The sequence below is a fragment of the Nannospalax galili genome, unplaced genomic scaffold, assembly GCF_000622305.1.
Source record: "Nannospalax galili isolate Female #2095 unplaced genomic scaffold, S.galili_v1.0 scaffold698, whole genome shotgun sequence".
Classification (NCBI taxonomy): domain Eukaryota; kingdom Metazoa; phylum Chordata; class Mammalia; order Rodentia; family Spalacidae; genus Nannospalax; species Nannospalax galili.
Window position 1 is genome coordinate 3,942,223 of NW_008341886.1, and position 19,816 is coordinate 3,962,038.

General features: G+C 44.8%; 1 protein-coding gene across 4 annotated transcripts in view; it reads left to right on the forward strand.

Moving 5' to 3' along the window:
• Sema5a (semaphorin 5A) overlaps nucleotides 1–19,816 on the forward strand; it is a 487,535-nt gene that overhangs the window by 95,503 nt on the left and 372,216 nt on the right. For 3 of the 4 annotated variants that reach the window (XM_029565663.1, XM_008837641.3, XM_029565664.1), the window contains exon 2: nucleotides 17,270–17,364. The exons of the other annotated variant lie outside the window; for it this stretch is intronic. The gene's annotated coding sequence lies outside the window, so the exon portion shown is untranslated. The remainder of the gene's footprint in view (nucleotides 1–17,269; nucleotides 17,365–19,816) is intronic. 4 annotated transcript variants of the gene reach the window in all.

A 19,816-nucleotide genomic window follows, 5' to 3' on the forward strand; every position in this document is an offset into this window, starting at 1 on the left:
CACAAGTGACCTTAGCCTCCAGCTCATCATCCCTGATGCCTAGTAATTGCCCAGATTTCTGTTCCTGAAGGGTGTGGTTTTCACAGCAGGCTGACTCACAGAGCTCTGGGCCCATGGTGGTTAGTGCCAGACAGCCAGGCTCGCAGGACTGTCCCAGTTTGCTGGTAGCAAGGTGAGTGATGTGCTGCTCTGAGACACAGAACCACTGTGTGCTTTGAGAATGAGTGGGTAGCTGTGTCTTCCAGGTCCTGCTCCCTGACCCTGTATCTCCCTCTGTGCGCTGGAGCTGGCTGGTCTTCTGTGACCTGTGCTCTACCTGCTGGGTCCTGCGTTTTTCCCTCATCAGCCTGTGATATTCTGTGCAGATCTGGGGAGCAAGTGCTGTAGCTTGTGCTCTTCAGCATGTACCGTTCATTCCGTTCTCTGTGGTATTTGTGCTGAAGTCTGTGAACATCTGAGCTCACAAATACAGAACCATTGCTCTGAGGGGAATCAGAGGGGTTAGATTGGCCACAATATTTTATCAATTGGCCAGTAATTAAACTTATTTATGGATGCCTTTGTTAAGGACACCTTACTTAGTACATTGTGTGTGTGTGTGTGTGTGTGTGTGTGTGTATGCATGTGTATGCAGGTTCTTGCACTCATGTACCTCTGTGTGTGTGTGTGTGTGTGTGTACGTGTGCGTATGCATGGGTGTGTGGATTCTTGCATTCACGTGCACACATTCATGCGTGTGTGTGTGGGTTCTTGACTCGTACTCTGTATGTGTGTGTGCATGCATGGGTGTGTGGATTCTTGCATTCATGTGCCTGTGTGTGTCTCTGTGTAAGCAGGTGTGTGCGGGTTCTTGCACACATGTGCTTGTGTGTATGTATACGTGTGTGCAGCTTCTTGCACTCATGTACTTCTGTGTGTGTGTGTGCATGCATGGGTGTGTAGGTTCTTGTATTCATGTGCATGTGTGTGTATGCATGTGTATGGGGGATCTTGCACACATGTGCTTGTGTGTGTATATATGTGTGTGCAGCTTCTTGCACTCATGTACTTCTGTGCATGTGTGTGCATGCATGTGTGTGTGGGTTCTTGCACACATGTGCTTGTGTGTGTATGCATGTATGTGCAGCTTCCTGCACTCATGTGTTGCCTGAAGAGGCCGGAGGAAGACATGAGGTGTCCGGCTTTACCAGGCTCCGCTTTATTCCCTTCATCCCCAGGCAGGGTCTCTCAGTAGACACGGAGCTCACCCGTTTGTTCAGGCTTGACTGGTTGACCAGCAAGCCCTAGTAATCTTCCTGCCTCTGCATCCCCCAGTGATGAGGTAAAGGTGTGCATGGCCACACCCAGCTTATATGGGTGCTGGAGATCTGCCCCTACCCACTGAGCCATGCCTCCAGCCTTATTTTTTTTTAACCTTCTGACCAATGACACTAATTACTACCTGAAATGATGCTTACCTAATACGTGTGTCTTCTTGGAAGGGACATCACAGCTTTCTTGTACTCAGGACTACTAGAACACATGTCAGCACTGTTCTTGGGGCCGTTTTTAGCAGACTAATCCCTAGGAAAAAATACTAAAGTGAGGTGGGAGGATGGTTCAGTTGGTTAGATGCTTATGTGCTAGCATGATGGCTGAGTTTGATCCTAAGAACATATGTAAAAAGGCCAGGTGATGATGCATGCTTGTAATCCCAGCGCCGAGGAGGAGATGGCCCGATGTGCTTTCTGGGCAGCCAGCCTAGCCTAATTAATGCCTTCCAGACCAATAAGGAGACCCTGTCTTGAAAACCAGAGCATTAGCAGTTGAGGAACAACATCTAGTTAAGGTCCAGCATCCACACAGTGTACACCCACAAACACAGATACAGATACATACATTTATACAGAAATACAAACATGCACCAAATGTGTCACTAAGTAGATTATGTGGCACTGAGTTACAGTAGGACATCTGTGACAAAGGGCTTTCTGAGAACTGGACCTCAGCTGGGAATGTGCACCCAGGAGACTCAAACTTTCTGCACTTGTCTGTGAATGTCTGGGTAGTGGTCCCAGCAGTATTGATGTTGAAGCCACAAATTCTTCTCAGATAGTACGTGAATCTGTACACACAGAATCCATGGGTAAGGAGGACCAGTTGTGTTTTCTTTTCCTGTCACAAAGTTCAATTACCCGAGGAAAGAAAGAAGGTCTAGAGTTATCTGATTCCTTTCCTACTGTAAATCCTTAAGGTGAGAAGTGGTGCTTAGTTAGGGTAACACAGGAGGATATTGTGTTTCCAACCCTGTCCTTGGTGACTGGAGCATCACTGGTGGAAGATTACATTGGACCGATTTGATTGAGTCTTCTGGAAGACTTTCATGTAAGAGATTTCAGAACTCTCTCTCTCTCTCTGGGTGGATGAGTGTGGTTCCTCTGGGGTCTTTTTTTAAAAAATAAAATATTTATTTGTTATTTTTATTTTATATGTATGAGTGTAATGCCTGCATGTAGGTAGGCACGCCCTTGTTGTGCAGTGCCCATGGAGGTCAGAAGAGGGCATTGGACCCCTGGAACTAGAGTTACAGACGGTTGTTAGCCACCATGTGCATGCTGGGAATTGAACCGGGGTCCTCTGCAAGAACAGTCAGTGCTCTTAATGACTGAGTCATTGCTCCAGTGCCCTCTGGAGCTTTAACCTGAGCCTGTAAGACGAGCTTCACTCTGCTAGGGCTTTATTGCTTCTGTAGAGGACTAGAGTGATTTTGTATCTTCTTCACTTTTAGTAGCAGACTAGTGAGGAAACTTAGGTAGCTCTTATTTCAACACTGCACTTCCCATTTCTCTTTGTAAAAGCTTTTTGTAAGGGGAATGCGACTTGAGCTAAAAGGAGTTTGGTTTGGTCGGGGTTAAAGAATATGGCCAGACTTATGGGAGACCAACATGACTTTATATAAACACCATGGCAATGTCTCTGTCCTGCTGGGAACAATTAGGTGCAGAGCTGGGAGATCTGAGGTGAGGTGTCTTTTGCTGGAAGGGTGTATTGTCAAGTGCTGTTCCCCTGAAGTTGCTGACTGCTGGTGATGAGCGAGAACAGCTTTGGAATTCCTGCCCAGCGTCCAGCTCTGGGAAGTCAGTGCTCTTCGACAACCTTGTATCTGTCAAAGCAGCTTGGACTGAGGAGAAGGAGGCTCCCTCTGGTGATCTCAGCAGGAATGAAGATATCTTCTGAACAGTGACAGTTTCCTGAGTGACTGTCCTTGGGGGAACAAAGCTCTTGTCATTGTGGCTTCCCTGACTTTTCTTTCTTTAAGGTTTATCATAGCTTTGAGAGACAAGTGGGCCTTCATGAGATGTAGCGGTGACAAATGGCAGAAGCTTGTGAAAGATGAGTCTGTTTCTATTCAGGGTTTGTCTTCTGATACTTGGCATATCAGGTACAGGGATAAACCTTCTGATTAATCATCTTTCCTGAAGGATTATTCTTTTCCTCTCCTACTACTGAATAGAGCCATGGCTCTTGTTTGCTAGTCATACCCTCCTACCTGTGGGCTCAGAAGAATGTCTGTCTGCTGCCCCTGACCAAATAAGGAAGGCAGTGAGAAGTGGCCATTGCTTGAGATTCACAGCAGGGAGACTCAGGAAACTGGGCCAGGTCTAACCTTCCTCATTCACTTTAGGATTGTTATGTTCCGTCTTTGTCTCTCAGCTGCTGGAGACTCTGTGTCTCCAGAATACAAAAGTAGCAGAGGCCAGGTTTGGAGGAGGAGGCTTTCCAGAGGTTGACCAGATGCCTTATCATTGCTTATGATCTGCTGGTTACCTTAAAAGCCTTTGCGCTAAACAGCTATTGCCAAAACTTCATGCTGCTTTTCAGACCTGTATCTCTTTTTAAAGTACTGAATAGTAGGTCACGACTTAGGTAATAGTAATGAGTAGTCATGCCCCTTCTTTGCAGAGCATAGAGGACCAGAGAGCCTACAGGTCAGGGTGTTTTCTTCCACCTCCCACCCCTTTCCCCAGACTCCAGCTTTCCATTTGAATGCTGGCCTTTTGTTTATTGTTTAATATTCCCAGCATTTTCACAGTGACTGCTACAATGACAGGATGGTCCATGCTTAGAAAGTGTCCCCCATGGGACATGTAAGGAGAGATAGACGGATTCTATATTGGCACTCTGCTGAGTTGCAGGATGACTGCTGGTCCAAGAGAGGAGATAATTGAGAAGCACAATGTGGTAAGAGCCCTGTACACAAGTTCACATGGTTTGAAAAAGCAGTCCAAGAGCAAAGAGCGTTCAGTCCATTGGACTGCTGTAGTTTGGTTTTATTTCTATACAGTTGTTTCCCCTTCTTCAGCAGTTACGTGAGCATTCCTTTACAGCTCTGGGGTCAGTGATCAAGCTTATTACTCATGTGGCGTGCTACTGCATCTGTCCATCTAAGAAATGGTTGGCAAAAGTTAATTGTTAAATGAACCAAATAGAACACAAAAAATTCAAGATTAAGATACATATTTGGGGGGTGGAGAGATGGCTCAGCAGTTAAGAACACTGGTTGTACTTGCAGAAGATCCAGATTTGAATCCCAGCACCCACATGGTAGCTAATAACTGTCTGTAACTTCAGTCCCAGGGGATCCGACAGCCTCTTCTGACCTCCGCGGGCGTTGCATGACACAGGTGCACTTACCTACATGCAGGCAGTACATGCATACACATAAAATAAAAAAATAAAATTAAATTAAAAAAAAAGATACGTATTTGGAGTCAGGCCCAAAGTGACAAGAACAAACTTCTGGTACTTAAAATGATAGCATGAGTTTTTGATTTAATGAATGACCTTATAGTATCCTTTTACTTTTAGCAAGAATGATTAGGTTTCTTCTAAAACAACAAGTGAAAATGAAATAGACAGTGAGCAGGGAGCTCCTTCAAACTTTCCTTTTGTATTTGATCTTAGCCCAGAGGTTCAGAAGCAGTAAAAATGTGTCTTTTATGTGTAGTTACCTGGAGAGAAGTGTGGAGGTTCTGCCACCGCTGACCAAACAAGGAAGGCAGTGAGAAGTGGCCATTGCTTGAGATTCACATCAGGGAGACTGGTTGGTACACATGGTTGGTATTGGGAGGGGCAACCAGATAGCGAGAGTCAGATGCTTTCAGGGCATTGTGTGAAGGGGTTTCAAGCCTATGACAGAGGGTCAATGGCAAGGTGTTTGCCCGATCCTGAGGACTGTAGATACAAGTCAACAAGGACACAAACCTGGATACTTGGTCTTCATTTGTGACCATGGAGTCACCCTTGTGACACTGAACATCACTGACTGGAATAATTTTTATTCAGCAGCTGACCTGGTTTCTCTGAAAATGGATATGCTGATGGAATTGTAATTATAGCAAGAAAACATTTTTAAGGTAATGTTTACATTAGTAGAGTGAGTAGATTCCTGCTGGTCATGGTTGACCATGAAGTTACTCTTGGTCCCCCTGTGGACACCATTATGTGAGCAGCCCGGAGGAGGCATCAGATTGCAGAACTTCTCAGGCCATCGGGGCAACGTCCCCAGGAGAACCCGGAAGGAGAAGGGTCATCACACCTTTCTAAAAGCCTAGTGGATGAGCAGAGGAGAACCATCAGTGTGTGTGCATTGGAAAGCATGTAGGTGTTTGGAATTTCACTCCTGTGTGAACAGGACACACAATGCAGCAGTAAAGAAATCAGGTGACATCTAATAAAGGACACCAAAAGAATCTTTGGAGACCTGAAATCTCAGGAGGAACAACAGGAAATTTTACTTTCAGTCCAAGGTGGGATCAAGGAGAGACCAAAGCTTCTGAGACCTGAGCTGTGATTTTCTTCAACAACTGTAAGAATGTGTTTGATCCACAGCTCATGTCTGTTCACTTTTGTCTGGACAGCCATGTGAGCCACCAAGTTCTAGACCTGCATGAGAATGAGGCAATCTTTAGAGCTGCCTGGGCTTTCTCTGTGTTCTGGGTGATTGTAGTTAATGTTAGAAAGTCAGAGATAGGATTGGATAAAATGACGTCAAACTAGAAGCGTCCCTCTGGAGGCTGGTGTGCTGGAGTCCACTGGTCAGAGAATATTTACACATACCCTGAGATGGAAAAACAGGTCTTCTCATTACACTGTCTTCATGGAACATGCTCATTTATCCAAACCTGGCCTCAGGATTCAAAGGTAACTAGGGACAGGTCCCTACCCTCATTGGGAGGTGTGGTGGTTTGAATGAGGATGTCTCCCTTAGGCTCCATGTATTTGGACATTTTGTCCCCAGTTGGTGGTGCTGTTTTGGGAGGTGTGGCCTTTGCTGGAGGAAGCGTGTCACTGGAGGTGGACTTTGAGAGCTCTTAAGCCTTGCTGGATTTCCAGTTGCTCTCTGCTTCCTGTGCCTGCTTGAAGACATGATCACTCCTTTCTGCTTCAGCCAACTCCTGCCACCATGCTCCCCCCTCACCTGCCATGATGGACTCTGATTCCTCTGGAACCCTAAGAGTAAATAAACTCTTCCTTTTATAAGTCCCCTTGGTCTTGGTGTTTTCGCACAGTAACAGAAAAATAACTAATACAGGGGATGACAGGACCATAGAGACTGAAATGAGTTAATAGAAGATAGGTGCTGGTGTCTTGTGTCACTGAAGAGAAAGAACAACCTTATACTCAGATACTGAGGTGTGTGCTTTTCAGGGAGCCAGCAAGAAGGGCCGGAAGGATAAACAGCTTCTGTGATGAAGTTAGGTCAACAAGATACAAGTGAAAGAGCACGGAAGACAAGAGCCCACACAGGAGCTTCATGGGTACCAGAGGAGGGCTGTGGCTCTCTCAGTGTGCGGTGAGCAGCCTGGAGGAGGCGTCTGAGCATGTCCATGGAGAAAGGAAAAGAGCCAATGGCCATAGTCAGACAGACAGCTCAGGATGAGACAGCACCCCGTATCCATTGCTGGGGTGGGGAGCAGTAGTGGACAGTCTCATGAGGAGTCTCCCAGGTGTCAGGCATCCTCCTAAGCGCTCTCAGTGGAAAACATTGAAGCTCTTCTGAACTTTTATGGTATTGCATGCTTCCACCTGGCTTCGCTTTCTTCCCATTTAGTTTACTGGAGCTTGGACGTGGTGATTGGAAATGAACTAGGGCTCCTTTAACTGTAACTGAGAGACTTCCTAGGATTATATGTGATTTTGCTTGCGAATTTTATGATTATATTAGTCTACTAACTCAGCAAGTGTGGGAAAGGAGACAAAGATAAGGGGACAATGTAAATCAGGCTCCAAGAACTTTTTTTGAATTGCTTATCTTTATGGAGCGCAGCGTGATACTTTCCTATGTGTGTCCAGTGTGCCATGATCAAATGGGGTACTTAGCATAGTCAAGTTCTTTGCTTCGAAGTGTTCAATGCATGACTGTTCTCTCTAGTTACCCTCCATGCTATTAAACGCTGGAACTTAATCCTCCAAGCACATGAGGTGCCCACGAGCCAACATTTCTCCTCTCGCTCCTTTTCAGTCTAGTTACCATTCTACTCTCCACTTCGGTGAGAACACCTTTCCTCTGAACATGGGTTTGTGAGAGCATGTGACAGTTGTCTTTCTGTGCCTGGCTTGTTTCAGTTCACCTAATGCACTCCATTCTTATCTTTGTTGTCACAGTGACAGGATTTCATTCTTTGTAATGGCTGAGTGTATTCTAGGATATGTGTACCACATTCTCTTATCCATTCATCAGTTGATGGAAACAGCCTATTTCCATTTCTTGCAATTATGAATAGTACTTTAATGAATATGGAGGATTAGATGCCCCTTCCATATACCAATTTCCTTCCCTTTGGATATATAGCCAGGAGAGAGATTTCTGGACCATGTGGCTTTTCAAAATTCAGTTTTTTTTGTGTGGCCTGGCCATGCAGGCTCTTCCTAATGACTCTGTACCTGGGCTGAGATTTAAGGGAGTATGCTTTTAAAAACGAGTGAATGATTTTGACTCATGTAGAGAAGCATCCATTTATCAACAAGGTTTTTATCAGGACTCATGGACTTCTACTTCTGTCTAGGCTGTCTGCTCTGTTCAAAGCTCCATGTTGGGTCCTGTAGCATGGGCAGACAGCATCAGGACTAACCAATGGCAGCTGGCACTGCTGCTTTTAGAAAAGCTGGGATATTTCTTCATTTGGGAGGAAATTTCAGTACAATTGGTACCAAAGTGGATGACATGAGTCATCGCCAGTGTTTAAAAAAAGAATCCTTATTTTCCCACATGTGTAAACTCACAACACAGCAGCATTTATGAAGGTAAGATGCCATCTGGCCTGTTGGGTAGTAGCCTGTTTCTTATTTTTATCACTAACTTATATTGAGAGATGACAAACAGAACAGAATTGGATCTTTGGTTCTACAAGACACCCAGGGAATCATAGTGCTAAGTTCTCCATAAAACATAAATGAACATTTAGGTGGAATGGCTCATGTCCCCGAGCAGCCTACCTGCACACAGCAGCGCTAAAGTGAGATATGATTTCCATCTTGATGTCTACCTTGATGCCTGTCTGACAGTAAAGGACCCAGCGGGTCATTGGTACTGATTTCAGAAGGATTTGAACATCTTATTTCCTCTGTCTTTGGGGAGAAGGATATTCTGGAATGACCTTTCAGTGTTTGTGTGGTTGAATCCAGAACATTGTGTCATAGTTTTACTGGAAAAAGAATTTGTGGGGCTCAGATTATTGTATCTAATATACAACAGCAGCACCTGGGTCTGCGCCTGTAAAACAAACTAAGGTTGGGATAAATCAGAACTGACTGTACTACACAGGGCAAGTTGGCCTATGTCAACTTGGACAGCCTTTCTTCTCACTGAGTTGAAGGAAAACATCTTTTTATTTCTTTATATTGCGTTTGTTGCAAGAAACATAAAAAAACCAACTACCTGTTATTTTTCTTAGTAAAATGCCTTCCTGAACAATTTAGTACTTGCCATTTAACTCACAAATCATTGGAAATTTCACAGCTAGCCAACTTTCCAGCAATAAATGAGTCCCTATTCTCTCTCTGCCTCCAGCAACAGACATCTGGTTGCCCCAGCTCTGCCTGATTTTCCTTTCATTTACTGACCAGAAGGCTGGTGTTGGGTCCAGCCTGGCTCTTTTCCTTTCTGTTGTGTTTTGCTTTTCAGTGCTGGAGATAGCGTTCTGGGCTTTGTGCATGCTAGGTGAGTGCTTGACCCGGACCTACATCCTCAGCCCTTTTCCATCCAAAAGTAAATGTTGAATCTCATGTTGCAGCTGGGTGCTGCTCACAGGGTGAGCCTTGTTGGATGTGCTGTTCTGAATGTGTGCAAATGAGAGGCCACAGTTCGTTCAAAGATACCTCAGCCTCCCTCTTTTTCTGGGCACCAGGACACCAGTCCAGTCTACTTAGGATGGATCAATGTAGCTGTCAGAATGAAAGCAGAGAGTCCAATTGCCCATGCAAATTAGCCCCTTGTGCAAACACTTCAAAACTGCCTGCCTGAAAAGCAAGCCTGCTCTTTGAAAATTTGGTGCATGGTAACTAATAGGGACATGGTCACTATTATGAAACCTTGCTGTCCTCAGAGAGACAGTTCTGAAAGTTCTTTACTTTGAACATTTGCTTGGTTTGGGGGAGCTTGCTTGCTTTGATAGTAATTTTTGTTCCCCCTGTCCATCTATTCCCACGCCTCTTTGTAGCTTAGAACATGTCTCATTGTCCCGCTGGGAGACATTCAATAGGAAGTATTTTTCTCTAGCTTTATTTCAGCTATTGGGGCAATCTATTGTTTCCAGGGTCAGAAATTACTACCAGCACCAAGTACTCACCAAAGGGTAATCTTTACGAAGACTAAGTGGAAAACAATCGGATTTCTTCCCAAATGTTGTAGGGATTGACCAAAGCTTTGAGAAAGGAAATTGTTCCTGTCTTCCCTTTTCTGTGGGTTCTCAACTTATTTAGCATCTTCTAAGCCTTTATATGCCACGGTGACTCCTCTCTCATGGAGGGAGGCATTCCTGCCTGGCTTGGAGGTGAGGGTTCCAGGAAAGAAGACTATTTCTCTATACTGTGCACCTCAGTGTTTGGATACAACTTCCAGCTGTTCCCACTCTTCTGTTCAGGGAGGTAGGATTGGTTTCTGTGGTTCTTAGAGCTGGATGTTTGTATCAATCCACAACCTCGACTTGGGGTCACAGGTACTTGTTTGGGAAATGACTGTCCATGAGGTCTCAGTTACCTTTGGAGCTGACTTCTGGTGTTGCCTATTATGTTCCAAGAATTTCTGGATTTTTTGATGATGGGAAATTTAAGCAGATGACCCTTGTCTTTTTAAAAGGCATTTGAGATAATGACCAAGCATATTCATTATTAAGTATTCTTAGTTAATGTGTGAGATTATTTTTCAAGAACACAATTAGCTGGCTACTAGTGAGATCATTCTAATTTAGTGATGTGGTCTTCTAGATGGTGAACTCCTGGAGGGTAGAGACCTCTGTGGCTGTGGTCCTCTGCTTGCTGTTCTTCTCATCCTATCGTGAAGTAGAGTGCCCTGGAAAAAGTGTCTGATGGCACATGTAGGCTGCTGGACATGAGGGTGATGTGGATTGTTATGTGAGATGTGGTATTATGTCATTACAATGCTCACAGCTTTAAAGTGCAGGTTTTCACCCTTCGCCTTTGCTATGGAAGATCTCGAGCTCTCTAAAGCTGCTGTTGTGTGCACCTCTTTTTTTCATTTTTGTGGGTGGGATGGTGCGAGGCTGCCCAGGGCACAGGTGGGATGGTGCGGGGCTGCCCAGGGCACAGGTGGGATGGTGCGGGGCTGCCCAGGGCACAGGTGGGATGGTGCGGGGCTGCCCAGGGCACAGGTGGGATGGTGTGAGGCTGCCCAGGGCACAGATGGGATGGTGCAATCTGTCTGCCACCTGTTGCTGCCACAGTTCTTTGTCACCCCAAACTATGCAATTTTTTTTTCCTCCTTCAAACTGTCCAAGACGTTGGGATATTTGCTTCAGAATCAGGGCAGCATAGCTGGAGCCGGGACTGGGCCAGTGCAGGCACAGGATCGAGAAGTAGCCTTTCCCCTGCTGGCGGAGCCCCATTGAACTCAGTTGTCCCCCCCTTGTTGTTAAGAGAGATCAAATGCAGAGCACCAAGGGTCTGGTTAATAAAACTGTGTAGTAGTAGAGACTCTTATCAAGTAAATACATTTTAGCTGCTTTTTGTCACCAAAAACCAAAGCAACTGACATGACACGTTGATTCAGTATAGCAACCATTTTGCCCTCTTTGTATTCCATTGCATTAGGTTATAAACTTCAAATGTGCACAATGACGTATTCTAGAAAGCAAACAATGAAAGTGTATTTTGTCGTGAGAAAGTGCACAGTGTTTTAGAGAGACGAGCCCCACCACTTGGATCCTGATTTCTGGGCTTACCTCTGCCGCGTGCCTCCCTCATCCTCTCCTCCTGGTTCCTTCTCCCGTCTCTGGCTATCTGCTCTCCTTCCTGACATTTTTCCCTTGGTGACATTTTCTCTGTACCTTTTTCCTCACTTTTTTTCCCTGAACACCTAAGAGAGTCTAATGGCAGCACTTTTATTTCTCTAAACACCCTCTGTTGATGTCCTCAAATGCTGTCTGGTGGGGGCATGCCTTTCTGAACGGAAGAAGGATCCTCCTGCAGCCAGGTCAAAGATAGTCAGAAGGGGAGTGGTGTGCAGAGCCCCCGTCATCCTACCTGTCGGCTGCCTGCATGGCACTTTTGAGCCCTTACTAGATTGACCATGTGTAGTCACCTTGCGGTGAATACTGAGACACCCGACACCCTCCCTGCTTGGTGCTCTCTAGGTCAACACCCCCCCCCCCAGCTTCTCAGTCCCCCATTAGGATCCCATTCATCCTCCCACCTGTGGGTGCCTGATTTAATATAGTCCCTTCTAACCAAGCCAGCAGCATGGAACTCACACACAGTGAGTCATGTCCTTTACTCCCTTTGTATTTTAATTCCTCGATAGAAAAGTCAGAGCTGCATTGTTTACCTTGCTGTGAAATTCAAGAGCATTCATTCCTTATTTAGTGCACGCTAAGTTTCTAGCTTGATGTTTCTGTGCAAGTAATGTTTTGCAAACCTGGACTGTGATTGATAGACCTGTTTTAAAATATTTAAAAGTCTGGTTTAGATAGTTAATGTATATCTAGGAAGGTGAAGTGTATTTTGTCTGTAATTCCAATATGAAATGAAATTTTTGGCTCTCGAGCTTTACATGTTGATTTTTCAGTGCCCATACTGCACACCCAGTGTGTGACGACCCCTTGCTCTGTCTGCAGTGAAGCCGGTAGCCAGTCTCTTTGAATGGTGACCCTCCTTCCCAGGATTTTCAGATTCTACGCTTGAGTATTGGCGCTGGGCTTCTCTTAGACTTCATTTAAATCTAGTCATAGAATTCCAGACTTTTATTATAATGTCTTTGAATTTGTTTTCTAGTGTACTCCTATACAGGGGGTGTCCAAGTCCAATTTGAGGACCAATGATTTTCTACAAGTCTCATAGAACCTAGAAAAGTAGTTAGATACATGGCTGTGGTTGATTTTAGTCAAAGTAAACAGATTAAGACCAGCAGTGGAAAAGTTGCCATAGGATGGAGCCAGGATGAGATGACCTCAGCTTCTGGGATGTTCCCCAAGGTGTGTGGGGAGGTGATGTGGACAGTGTTTAGTTCTTCTAGAACAACATATGAATGACAAGATGTGCAACATTGCCAACCAGGGAAGCTAACTCCATCCTTGGTGTCTAGGGTCCTATGGGAAGAGATCAGGTAGGTATGGCTGATTCCCCATGTGGCCAATTTGAGTGTACAACCCATCCAAATGTCATACTCACGATTTGTGGCCCAAGGCTGCCACCAGAGAAACCCCATTGTCAGCATAGACCACCTTGGCTCACAACATCATGAAATGCAAAGGGCCTTTCATCAGGCATGACATTTGAAGGGGTCAGAGAGTGCCTCCAGTGAGCTGCTGAGCTGCATAACTCAGAGACACCGAATGCTCCCTGAGCTCTGTCCTCTCTCACTTTTCTGTCTTCTGTGGAACTGCCATATTGATTCCAGTGAACTCCACTGTCATCCCAGCCTCCCGCCGAACCCAGTGACTCTCATGCCTTTGGTTGAAGTCTCATCTCTTCCTGAGTTGGTATCCCTACAATCTGGTTGCCTTTTGCTTTCCCTGTCTGTCAGTTGTCTGAGTGGCTCCTTTGTGCCTTTCTCCCATTTGGCCATGTGCCGTGGTTAAACTTGATGTGGGTGCTGGAACACATTCCCTCGCCTGGCACGGCTCTGCTGCCTCAACACTACAACCTCCCCTCCTTGTCCCTTACCACTCAGCAGGAGTCTGCTCTTCCACATTCCTATTTTCCTTGGCAGACTTGATGGGAAGGGTATCTTTCAGTCTGGGGTCCCCACTGCTCTGTAGTCCCGACTTTCCCTCCTTAGCAGAATTGCTTTCTTTTGCCTGCACCTGTTCATGGTGCATTCCTGCAAAGCCCTGTCTCTGGTGGCCCTACACAGGGGTTTCCATCAGTTCACCAAACCCAAAGAATAGTTCCAGACTTTCATGCTTCGGCTCTGCCTGTGTTAAGCAGAATGGATCTTCACTTACCTCTAATGACTCTCGTGGATTCTCGATGAACTTGCTGTTTGTTTCGCCCGTGGCTCACTCAGTCAGACAAATGTCATCATCAGTTTTCCCATCCTACCCATCTCCTACTCATCCGTCAAAGCTCATGCCACATGTCACCTTTTCCAGGAAGTTTTTCTTGACTGCTTTATTTGCAAATAGCTTCTCCCGCTCCAGTTTCATAATGTCTGTTGTACTCTATAGCAGAAAAACCACACCGTGTTTTACGTGATCTCCTGAAGGATAAGCCCTTCGTAATTTATCTTCTGTCACTGTACGTGGCTGTGTGGACAGACTGTGCATGGCTACTGACTCCACGACTCACTGAGGACAAGACCTGTCCACTGCTAACATCTTTCAAGTTGGGAAACCTTGACCCTGCAGTTTATAGACTTCTTAAGCCTGTACCCACTGGGGTTTCTTTGTATCACACCCCTGGATATTATGATAGCAGGTGGTCAGTCTGTTTTAGTTTAATTTCCAGTAAGCTTTTAGTGTTCTGCAGCTTGAACTCTTGCTCTAAAATGTGCATTTCATTCTTGGATCTGCAAAGGCTGTTGTTCAGCAAAACTTTGGTCTCTTTGAGAATGTTTAAATCCACATCTTACCTCACTCTGAGGAGAGTGGGTACAGAGAAGAATGCACAGTTTAGCACAATGCCATGATACTGATAGGCACTTAGTAAGTTGCAATTGGTGCTTAAATTTTATTTAATCATTTGTATTTGAAGGTCACTATGGGAGTAAAACTTCTGGGAAAAATTATTTGCGAACCAAAGCATGTTCTAGTCATAGTTTAGTACTTACATTTGTGCATGTAGTTTGTTTTCTCCCAGAGTAAGACTATAATTTGGAGTTAGGTAGAGAACTTAAGAGGTTGTGTATACCGAGGTCAATACCAAGCAAAAAGAGAAAAGAGTGAAGTCAGTATGAAATGGAGTCAAATAGAGAAACAGATGTTAACAAACCCCGTGGGTGCGCCTCTGCAATTTTGTAATTCCTCACTTTTTTGACTTCCTTCTTATTTTTCTGGAAGCTCTTTCAGTGACCTGGGATTTACATGTTTGTACATGTATGACTTCACTGGGTCCAGGTCACATAGGCAAGCTGGGCTCCTTGAGCTGAAGGAACTGTCCTCTGTTCCTGCAGCTTGGCTGCTACTCAAGGGCTCAGAGTTGCTGCTGTGGTTCCTGTAGCTGAGCCCACCCACTTTGACTTGTGTGTGCTTTTGAACTGTACGAGTTCCTTCAGTGCGGGCAATGCCTGTTGGGGCCAGGCCAACTCTCTGGAGAAGGGTCTTGATGCTGCTAATATAGCTTTCGGGCATCAGGCTGGTAAACATCCTTTTTACTGTTGGTACAAACACAGGCCCAGTAAGAATGGTTTAGAATTATGCCTGAATCCTGTGGCTAGGAGAGACTTCCTCTTCAGATGTCAAGTCTTAAAAGGAGTCATATGTGAATCTGCATGTCACAGTTTTATTTTCATGAGGGATAGACTGGGTTTTACAATCTGAAAGTTATCCTGTGTCTGGATTGAGTAGGAGTGCTCTCTTCCTGGAATATCTGTTGATTGTGTCACCAATCCTTTTTGGCCCTTATGCCCTTTGTCAATTAAGAGAATGATCTGTTATGTGTGTGTAGTTCAGATGTCCAGCTGGTGTTCCTCATCAACATACCTATGACCACTCTAGGGGTGGACAGGAGACCTGTCATCCACTTCTAATTTGATTCTAACATACTGGAGCCACCAGACATTGCCAGGCATCCATAGTGGGAACCAGTGGGTCTGTCCAATTTTATTGCTTAAACTTTGAATATGATCTAAACAAGCAAATGCAAGGGAAATTTATTCCTAATTGTTATAGATTTCAGGACTCAAGAGAGTCAACCCATGTATTCAAACATGCGATTGAATATGAAGTCCTAACTAATGTTGTGTTGCCACACCCGAAGGAGATATTATTGGCGATGTGAGAAAAAGGAATTGGCTGTTCTGGTTTTTTTCCTGGACCAAGCATGCCTGTCTGCCTGGGGGACAGCTCCCTCACCCTTCTTTTGGCCTCAAAGAGTTGCATCTGCACCTTATCCCTTCCAAAGGATGATGTTACTGGCTTTCAAAGACCCCACTGAGACCTTGGAGTTGGCAATGCTACAGGACAGAGTTGCACCTGGACTGCTTGGGAGTCTTCATGGCAAGCTCTTCCAAGTGTGCTGCCTTGAGACTTCCTGACTTCCCTTGAACTCGCCAAAGTCCCTTCCTGGAAGCTAGAAGCCTCATGGAATGGCAGTGCCATTGTGTCTTGGCTCTGCAGCCCTGAACCTCAGGCCTTCCAAAAGGGCATTTCAGCAGACAGCGTTTTGTACAATTCCAGCTGTTGTGTTACAATTTGGGTTACTTTAATGAGGCTGGTGGGCTTTTGATCATGTCTCACATGAACCACATGGGACTCATTGCCTGGAGAAGCAGCCAGTTCTTTGGGGAGGCCCTTCCCCACTTTCTCTTCATCTTTCTCAGCTGCTCTTCGAGTGTGTGGGTGAGCACGGGGGATACCAGTGTGCTTCATGCTCACTCTCGCCAGACGCTGAGAGGGAAGTGGGGGACAGAAAGAAACTGGATGAGTGCGGAGAAGAGGACAGGCATGAGCCACACGAGCCAGATGTGCAGTGTTGGGAGTAACAGGTGCCCTTCACCGATAATGCACACAATAGTGTCTAGATAGCAAGTGGGAGGTCATGCATTTCCTCAAGATCTGGTGTGCACATTTGGTATTATAATAATATTTTCCTACATCGATATAATAAATTTAGCGAGACGATCCCTGAAGTGTTCTGGGTATTGGTGAAGTAAATTGATTTTGTGATAATTTTTCCTATGTTTCATAATTGTGCAAGAAACAAATGTGTAACTGAAAATACAAACACAAATTTAGATGCAGTTTATTATATGTCTTCTATCTTTCCTTTGTAAAATATTTTACTTTGGGTACCATTGGTTTAAAAAATGCAGTAGAGAAGCCATTTCAATGCGCATGTTTTTATTTTCAAACTGCTTAATTTCAGTGGATTTGAAGTAATAGTTCTTTTGCATATTTCATGAAATTTTTTTCACATGTTGAACAGCATGAAAATTTTTATTTTTCTGGGCTGGAGCGATGGCTCGGTGGTTCAGAGCATATACTGCTTTTGCAGAGGACCTGGAATCAGTTCCTGGCACCCATGTTGGGTGGCTCACAACAGTCTATATGTCTAGCACCTGGAGATCCAAAGCTCTGGCCTCTGCAGGCCCCCATGCTTACATACATGCATACATATAATTAAAAATAAGACGAATCTTAAACAAACCTAGCAGCAAGTTTTAGTTTCAGTTTTCCTTTTCTCAAGAAATGAAGCCATTGGAGTGCGTAGTGCTCAACGTGGTTCCTCATGCTTGTGATCCTCTCTGTCCTGTATCACTCTGCCCTGTATTGCTAGAGCAGCTTGTACTGGTCATGCAGGCTGCTGATGGAGCTTTCTAGTTGTTGGTAAGCAGCAATGTAGTGTCTTTTGAAGGGACTTAACAGAATCACTGTGTCTCCTTTCTTTGTTGAAGGGCTGCTGTGTGAGAACTGGGCTTGTGTGCCCACGTGGCTGTGAAGTTTAGTGTGACTCATGACCAAGGCCGTCCGACCTCTGCCTTCTCTCTTGGTAAGTAAGACACCTGCTTGGGAAGTATAGAAACCCAAATGTTACAGATTTAGATGTCTGCTGTTAAAAATGGAATAGAATACCAGCTTTCAGAAGGAGAATTTTGTAAGGTAAAGCTATTTGGGGCTGATCTCCCTGTGGAATCACTAGGGAACCTCAACGGTCATAAAAGGCACTGGTGACTCATGGCAACTCCTGGCCACAGTGTGAGTGCCTGTTGGGTTTCAGTTTTGTCCCCCCACAGCTATTCCTGTGCTCTGTCCTGGTTTGTTGTGTGACCTGGCACACTGTCATTTCATGTTTCCGTTGTGGGACTTCCTGTGGTGTCCTGTACCTTCTAAGAAAAGCCCAAAGTCCCCATTAAGTCCATAGTGTCTTACCTGGTCCGGCCTCCTGATGTTTGTTCTGATTCCAGTGGCCCTTGAGTAGCACAGAGGCCCACCGCTTTGCTTTCTGTAGCTCAGCCTCTACCCACTGGTCCTGCTTGTTGACCCATCTAAAAGCCCATTCAGATGCCCTACCTTCATGGGAAACCCTCTTAAGTGTCTTAGCCTCCTGTGATACCTGTGGCCCCTTTTGGAAGGACTGGGGGAGGGGGAGAAAACAGGGATGGGAGTGGGGGAGGGCTAGCAGTGAGTCAGAGGAAGAGGAGATACTGTAAATACTGGTCATGGGGAAGTTGACATTTTGTTAAGTTACTTCTTCCCCTAAGTAAGTCTCATGGTGGGCAAGTTTATACTGCTTTCCAATTCGAAAAGCAATTTGCTAGTAATCCCCAGAGGTGTATTCAGTGAGCTTGGATACTGCCACAGTTTTCGGACTGTGCACCAGTCCCCAGTTTACTTCCATCCTGAAGGTTACTAAATTGATCTTAGCGTTCGGCCTCAAGGTAGGTGGAAGTGTTTGACTAACACTGAATATGCCAGTCGATCTCCACATTCCTAAGATGGGCAGCCGTGTCTTCCTGCAGCTCACGTAGACAGGCTCCCTTGGCATCGGAAGTGTACTTTACCCTGGCACCTGGTGTCTCTGACTCTTCTCCATGGAGAACCACGGGACCTGAGGGCTGGAAGGGGCAGCAGAGGCCTTATGGAGCCCATGTAGGTTTTGCTGGGCACCAGCCCCTGTACTATGTGAGGTACATCAATCTCTTATCCAGCACTTTGAGGCAGGTGACATCGTGAGCTCTCTTTTAAAGATGAGGAAACTGAGGTTCTGAGTCAGTAATCTATCTTACTAGTCAAAACAGAGGAGAGAGGAGATTTGACTCTAGACTCAATCCTAACACAACACTGTCCACCTAGCACTGGGGTTTCTAGTGTAAGGACGGATATGCACTAGTACCCTTTTTTGCCCATTCCGTTAATACCCAGGTTCTTAAGTGTACAGTAAGTATTAAAGAATTGATTTTTCAGACACCATTCTAAATCAGTCATTGGCAAATTTCTTTTAGGAAAAGTAGAAAAAACCCATTTTAGTATCTGCAAGTGTTCGATTCTTCGTTGTATGCCCCTGACCCTGCCATTGCAATGCGGGCCACAGTAGCCAATTTACAAAGATAGGCCACAGATTGGTTGTGGTCCTTGGGCTGTAGTTGGCCGAGCTTTGAGCTATGTGATGCTTGTAATGCTTAAAGATCTCATACAGTGGACGGGCGCGTGTAGTAACCATTAAGTCCCTTAGCAAAATCCCCATTGGGTGCATAGAATTTTATCACAAATAAAATTTTAATGAAGTCTGCCGTGCCGTCCAAACCTGGAAATATATGCATTTAGGGCTTCGATGCTTGTTGCAGCCTATGTGCCCTAAGCCCGTTTGTGTAAATTCTGGCATCTAAGCCATAGTTTGCCCAAAGCAGGACCTGAGGACCATTTTTGTCTTGATGTGTTTTGTTAATCTAGAATATGCAGCTCATTTACAGAGCAAGTTCAGACAGCTTCTCCTAATTAACAGTGTTCTGTCATTTCAGTTCTGTGCTCTGTGCATAGTACTCCTTATACACATAGGACCAACATGCAGTCATTTTTGGTTGTCATATAATTATGTTGAACAAAATGTTGCGCTATCAACTACGTTTATTTTATGAAGAGCAAAGACGGGTAATTACAGAAATCAAGTTTGCACAGGATTGATATGTTTTAAAACACAAAATAAATTGGCAGTTCTTTCTACCACATGTATCCAGATGAGCATGTCCATTTCTTAAAAAAATATTTTTTCTTATAAATCAGCTCTCTAACATCTTAAGGAATATTTGACTATGTTGAATTTTTATCATCCAAAAAGATGAGCATGAAAGTTGAAAGACCAATTATTCTGTTTTTTAAAGGAGTTGCAGATGGGCAGTTTTTTTTTTTTTTTTTTTTTTTTTTTTCCTGCCAAGGAGCCACTAGCTTCTGTATGCTTTATACATATTGAAAATGTGCTCTCCACCTCAATAATGAAAACAAAA